The sequence below is a fragment of the Bison bison genome, unplaced genomic scaffold (genome assembly GCF_000754665.1).
Source record: "Bison bison bison isolate TAMUID 2011002044 unplaced genomic scaffold, Bison_UMD1.0 scf7180017864384, whole genome shotgun sequence".
In the NCBI taxonomy this organism is placed as follows: Eukaryota; Metazoa; Chordata; class Mammalia; order Artiodactyla; family Bovidae; genus Bison; species Bison bison.
In genome coordinates, this window is record NW_011494956.1 from 4123300 (window position 1) to 4129882 (window position 6583).

At 45.1% G+C, this 6583-nt stretch overlaps 1 pseudogene; it reads left to right on the plus strand.

Moving 5' to 3' along the window:
• The window catches only part of LOC105001844, a 32326-nt pseudogene that overhangs the window by 6293 nt on the left and 19450 nt on the right, over positions 1-6583 (plus strand).

Here is a 6583-nt window from a genome sequence, read left to right on the forward strand (position 1 = left end):
GAACCCCAGGGTTAATAGAAGGAAAGAAATCTTAAAAATTAGAGCAGAAATAAATGCAAAAGAAACAAAAGAGACCATAGCAAAAATCAACAAAACCAAAAGATGGTTCTTCGAAAGGATAAATAAAATTGACAAACCATTAGCCAGACTCATCAAGAAACAAAGGGATAAGACTCTTGAGAGTCCCTTGGACACCAAGGAGATCCAACCAGTCCATCCTAAAGGAGATCAGTCCTGGGTGTTCATTGGAAGGACTGATGTTGAAGCTGAAACTCCAATACTTTGGCCACCTCATGCAAAGAGTTGACTCTTTGGAAAAGACCTAATGCTGGGAAGGATTGGGAGCAAGAGGAGAAGGGGAAGACAGAGGATGAGATGGCTGGATGGCATAACTGACTCGATGGACATGGGTTTGGGTAGATTCTGGGAGCTGGTGCTAGACAGGGAGGCCTGGTATGCTGCAACTCATGGGGTAGCAAAGAGTTGGACACGACTGAGCAAATGAATGGAACTGAATTGAATTTCTTATAAGATCAGGGACCTCTAGGTTCTCCCAGTTCCCGTCAATGTGTAACCAAATAGGACCACTTCTGATCTTCTCAGAACAGACCTCCTTCACCCAGATTCCTCCACCTCCTCTTGTCTGTAGAAAAACTTTACCTCCAAGGCCTTCACCAAGTTCCAAATAATAAATTTAATCAGAGAGGTGAGGGAACACAGAAAGGAAAACAGTCAAGACAAACTATATAATAAAGATAGCCCCTACAAAGTCAAAGCCTTAAGTTTCCTGATCTCAAAGGCTACAGATAATATTCTGAGCTGTATTTTTGAGCTCTTTTGCAGAGATTGAAAACCCCAGCATGTGGAAGAAGTCAACTGTACGCTGCTCGCAAGCAAGTAGACTGGCCCAGACTGGCTGGAACCAGAAGGCTGAAGATGTTGACTCCCGATTACCTCATCACCAACCAATCAGAACAATGTCCAGGAGCAGATTATCCACCCCACACCCTGCCTCCTTCACTCTGACGTTAATAACTTTTGCCTAAAGACCATCAGGGAGTTCAGACCTTTTAAGCACCAGCTGCCTAGACTGCTTGCTTGGCATTCTGCAATAAACCACTTTCCTTCACCACATCTAGGTCAGTAGATGGGCTTTACTATAGTGACCCAACAGCAGCTTTACTGACCCAACAGCGACAAAAGAACTGTGTTCCTCCCCCGTGGACCACAGACCTGAACCTCAGTAGTTTAATACTTGTGCCTCACAACGGTAATTAACAAATACCATTTTTTCTCTCAGAAAACACAGGCAATCCTGCTCCCCTACCCCTCTTTCCTGACACCACTTCCTCGCTCCTTCCGACATCAAACTGGCCTCCTCTGACCCTGTGGAAAGGAAAACAAATGCCTTGAGCCCTGAACCTCTGTTTTCAGCCAGCACTGCATCGCCAAGACCAAGCGTGCAAGCCAACAGTCTGGGGGGGGAGGATAGGTGCAAATTAACAGCGCTTCTTTTCCTTCCTGGACTCTGTAACCTCTGTCAGGAAGTCCTGCCTCACAGGCTCTAGAAAGTGTCTCTTGGATTACAGGCAACCATCAACTTGCTCTTATTATTTTCTTCACCTCACGTGAGAGTGGTGACGGTGACACCTTGTTTTTCCTTGTTTTCCTGTTTCCTACGTTTTTTGCTTGTAAACTGGCTCCAAGTGGTGGCCGTGCCTCCAGAGACCACTGACCGTGGAGGCGGCGGAGTGCCCAGAACGGGGTGGCGTGGGAAGGGAGGGTGCCCCAGGAGGGTCCCTGCCTGTGGGACTATGCCCCCAGGCCAGTGCCCCTCACTCACCATCTCTACTTTAATTTGAATTTTAACATCCTCCTCTTCCTTCACCCTCTACCCGCCCCGCCCCTTTCCCGTTCCTCTGCCAATGAAATCAGAGCCCAAGCCTGGCGTCCTGGGTTCCAAGGGGACACCTGACCTGGCAGTGAGTGGGGCTGGGCCCCTACTAACAGAGATTTAAGGCCGGCAACGCCTCACACCACATCCTCAGGTAGTTCCTGAAGTTTTGGGGCACCTGGAGGGAGCCGGCTTTGAAGACTGCGGCCGTGGCCCTGGGAAGGAGGCTCTGTTGGCTAGAGTGTTCCACCTGGGCCAGCCCCTAAGGCCGCTTGCCCACCACTGGGTTTCTGTCCTGCAGGCCGGGTCCTGCCAGACAGGGCTCTTCTGGGATCTTGGGCTGGCGCTCCCTCTGCACAGAGCTGGGGACCTGGGTCAGGTTGACTCGCAGGTAAAAGGGTTTGCAGTCACTTCTTAACGAGCTTTGCTGGCAGAGGGGCGGGGATTACAGGGAGAACCCATCTCTCACTTTACCATTCAGGCAAACTGGAAAGATGTAGTTATTTCAGGTGCTCCTTCTCAGTTAAGTCGCAAGGGACTCTTTGCTACCTCATGGACTGCTGGGAGCCACCACGGGAAATCCCACCCATGACAAAGGTCATGCGGAGAGGACCTGACAGGCAAAGGCAGATCAGGACTCGAGAGATTCCCTGGATCTGGTCGAGCATCTACCCTAAAACCAGAATCTGTCTTACTATTTTGTGCCTTTCACCAACTCCTCTGACATTAATGAGTGGCTATCCCCGACCACCTTTCTCTGGAAAGAGTCAACTTAGAGCTTTAGTTAATAAGTCTCCTGGGCATGATAGGAGTGTTTCAATTCAAACCCCTCTGATGGCTTTCTAGCTTGCCTGACAGGTTTACCCAGACTCCTGCAGCTACACGTGTGATTGTTCACAGCCTCCCAACCGTGAGAGACATGGGAAGCCTAAAACATTCTAAAAATATAGAGCCTTTCCAAGAGTTAAAAACTATTAGAGTAGTGCTGGTGTAAGATTTCACTGTTGAGCCAATGCTCGCTGCCAAGTTCCCATATTATCCATTGTGCACCTGGGAGTGCATTGGTTAACATAGTTGGAATGTAAGAAAAACAAGTAGTAGCCTTGGAATTAACCACATCAGACCTTTGAGCTAATTGGTTCTTTCTTTGTTGCAACTCACTGCACCTTTGCTCCGTGAGAATGTAACTCTGTTTAGCACTTTCTGAGGCTGACATATATTAGAAATACAAAGAAAAAACACTTCAAGGGAAAACAAGTTTTCTGGTTGAGCAGCCTTTATCAAAAAAGGGTCATAAAATGTCCACAGGCCTCCAACGCCAGAAGATAATGTATACAACATTGTTTATGGGAAAGGTATGCAGAAAAAATCCTGGTTTCCATGAAGACAAAACAGATGTAATGTTTGGGTTGACTCTGTATGACTTTGCATCTTTCATTTCCCTCTATGTACAAGTCAAGGTATGAAAGTTCCTTTTGAAAATAAAGTTATGAGCCTTGCTCACTGAAGCTTGGTCTCCCCATATCATTCTTTCTTATCTTTTCTTTCTTTCTCTCTCTGTTCTTCTTTTAGGATGACTCCTTGGAACACAGGAGCTTTATTGGCTTTCTGTGTAAACCAAGGAAGATCAAGCCTCTTTCTCTCCCCTTTTACTTTCCTTATTGCTGACGCCATCATCCTGAGGGTCCCCCTGGATCCAGCTGGGGTTGGACCCCAGCAATGGACCACCAGGCTCCTCCGTCCATGGGATTTTCCCAAGCTAGAATACTGGACTGGGTTGTCATTCCTTTTTCCATGAGTCTTCACCATGCAGCAATGGAATCCCGTCTCCTGCATTGGCAGGCGGTTCTTTACCACTAAACAACCAGAGAAGCCCATTTCAGGGTGCACTTGCATGTAAAATAAAACTGGTATTTCTAGACTTAGGTTTTCTCTAAATTTTATATTCTCCTTTTTGTTTACCTTTACTGAAAACCTGCAGTGAGTTAAAATTTATATCTTGTATTTAAAACTGGAGCCACCTAAAGCAACCTTACGTCCAAGGAGCGCTGGCTGCCTGGGCGCAGGAGGGCCGAGAGGAGCTACTCCACGTTCAAGGTCAGGAGGGGCGATGGTGAGGAGATACCCCTTGTCCAAGGTAAGGAGCAGCCACTATGCTTTGCTGGAGCAGCCGTGAAGAAATACCCAACGTCCAAGGTAAGAGAAACCCAACTAAGACAGTAAGTGTTGTGAGAGGGCATCAGAGGGCAGACAAACTGAAATCATAATCACAGAAAACTAATCAATCTAATCACATGGACCACAGCCTGGTCTAACTCAATGAAACTAAGCCATGATCCGTAGGGCCACCCAAGATGGTCAGGTCATGGTGGAGAGGTCTGACAGAATGTGGTCCATTGGAGAAGGGAATGGCAAACCACTTCAGTATTCTTGCCTTAAGAACCCCATGAACAGTATGAAAAGGCAAAATGATAGGATACTGAAAGAGGAACTCCCCAGGTCAGTAGGTGCCCAATATGCTACTGGAGATCAGTGGAGAAATAACTCCAGAAAGAATGAAGGGATGGAGCCAAAGCAAAAACAATACCCAGTTGCAGATGTGACTGGTGATAGAAGCAAGGTCCGATGCTGTACAGAGCAATATTGCATAGGAACCTGGAATGTTAGGTCCATGAATCAAGGCAAATTGGAAGTGGTCAAACAAGAGATGGCAAGAGTTAACATTGACATTCCAGCAATCAGCAAACTAAAATGGACTGGCTGGGTAATTTAACTGAGATGACCATTGTATCTACTACTGCGGGCAGGAATCCCTTAGAAGAAATGGAGTAGCCATCATGGTCAACAAAAGAGTCCAAAATGCAGTACTTGGATGCCGTCTCAAAAATGATAGAATGATCTCTGTTCATTTCCAAGGCAAACCATTCAATATCACAGTAATCCAAGTCTATGCCCCAACCAGTAACACTGAAGAAGCTGAAGTTGAACGGTTCTCTGAAGACCTACAAGACCTTTTAGAACTAACACCCAAAAAAGATGTCCTTTTCATTATAGGGGACTGGAATGCAAAAGTAGGAAGTCAAGAAACACCTGGGGTAACAGGCAAATTTGGTCTTGGAGTGAAGGCAAGGCAAAGACTAATAGAGTTTTGCCAAGAGAACACACTGGTCATAACAAACACCCTCTTCCAGAAACACAAGAGAAGACTCTACACATGGACATCACCAGATGCTCAATACCAAAATCAGATTGATTATATTCTTTGCAGCCAAAGATGGAGAAGCTGTATACAGTCAGCAAAAACAAGACCGGGAGCTGACTGTGGCTCAGATCATGAACTCCTTATTGCCAAATTCAGACTTAAATTGAAGAAAGTAGGGAAAACTAGACCATTCAGGTATTACCTAAATTAAATCCCTTATGATTATACAGTGGAAGTGAGAATTAGATTTAAGGGACTAGATCTGATAGAGTGCTTGATGAACTATGGACAGAGGTTCGTGACATTGTACAGGAGACAGGGATCAAGACCATCCCCATGGGAAAAAAAAAATGCAAAAAAGCAAAATGGTTGTCTGGGGAGGCCTTACAAATAGCTGTGAAAAGAAGAGAAGTGAAAAGCAAAGGAGAAAAGGAAAGATATAAGCATCTGAATGCAGAGTTCCAAAGAATAGCAAGAAGAGATAAGAAAGCCTTCCTCATCAATCAATGCAAAGAAATAGAGGAAAACAAGAGAATGGGAAAGACTAGAGATCTCTTTAAGAAAATCAGAGATACCAAGGGAATATTTCATGCAAAGATGGGCTTGATAAAGGACAGAAATGGTATGGCCTTAACAGAAGCAGGAGGTATTAAGAAGAGGTGGCAAGAATACACAGAAAAACTGTACATAAAAGATCTTCATGACCCAGATAATCACGATGGTGTGATCACTGACCTAGAGCCAGACATCCTGAAATGTGAAGTCAAGTGGGCCTTAGAAAGCATCACTACAAACAAAACTAGTGGAGGTGATGGAATTCCAGTTGAGCTCTTTCAAATCCTGAAAGATGATGCTGTGAAAGTGCTGTACTCAATATGCCAGCAAATTTGGAAAACTCGGCAGTGGCCACAGGACTGGAAAAGGTCAGTTTTCATTCCAATCCAAAAGAAAGGCAATGCCAAATAATGCTCAATCTACCACACAATTGCACTCATCTCAAACGCTAGTAAAATAATGCTCAAAATTCTCCACAGCATATGTGAACTGTGAAATTCCAGATGTTCAAGCTCGTTTTGGAAAAGGCAGAGGAACAAGAGATCAAATTGCCAACATCTGTTGGATCATCAAAAAAGCAAGAGAGTTCCATAAAAACATCTATATCTGCTTCATTGACTATGCCAAAGCCTTTTACTGTGTGGATCACAATAAACTGTGGAAAATTCTTAAAGAGATGGGAGTACCAGACCACCTGACCTGCCTCTTGAGAAACCTATATGCAGGTCAGGAAGCAACAGTTCGAACTGGACATGGAACAACAGACTGGTTCCAAATAGGAAAAGGAGCAAGTCAAGGCTGTATGTTGTCACCCTGCTTATTTAACTTGTATGCAGAGTACATCATGAGAAACGCTGGGCTGGAAGAAGCACAAGCTGGAATCAAGATTGCCAGGAGAAATATCAATAACCTCAGATATGTAGATGACACCA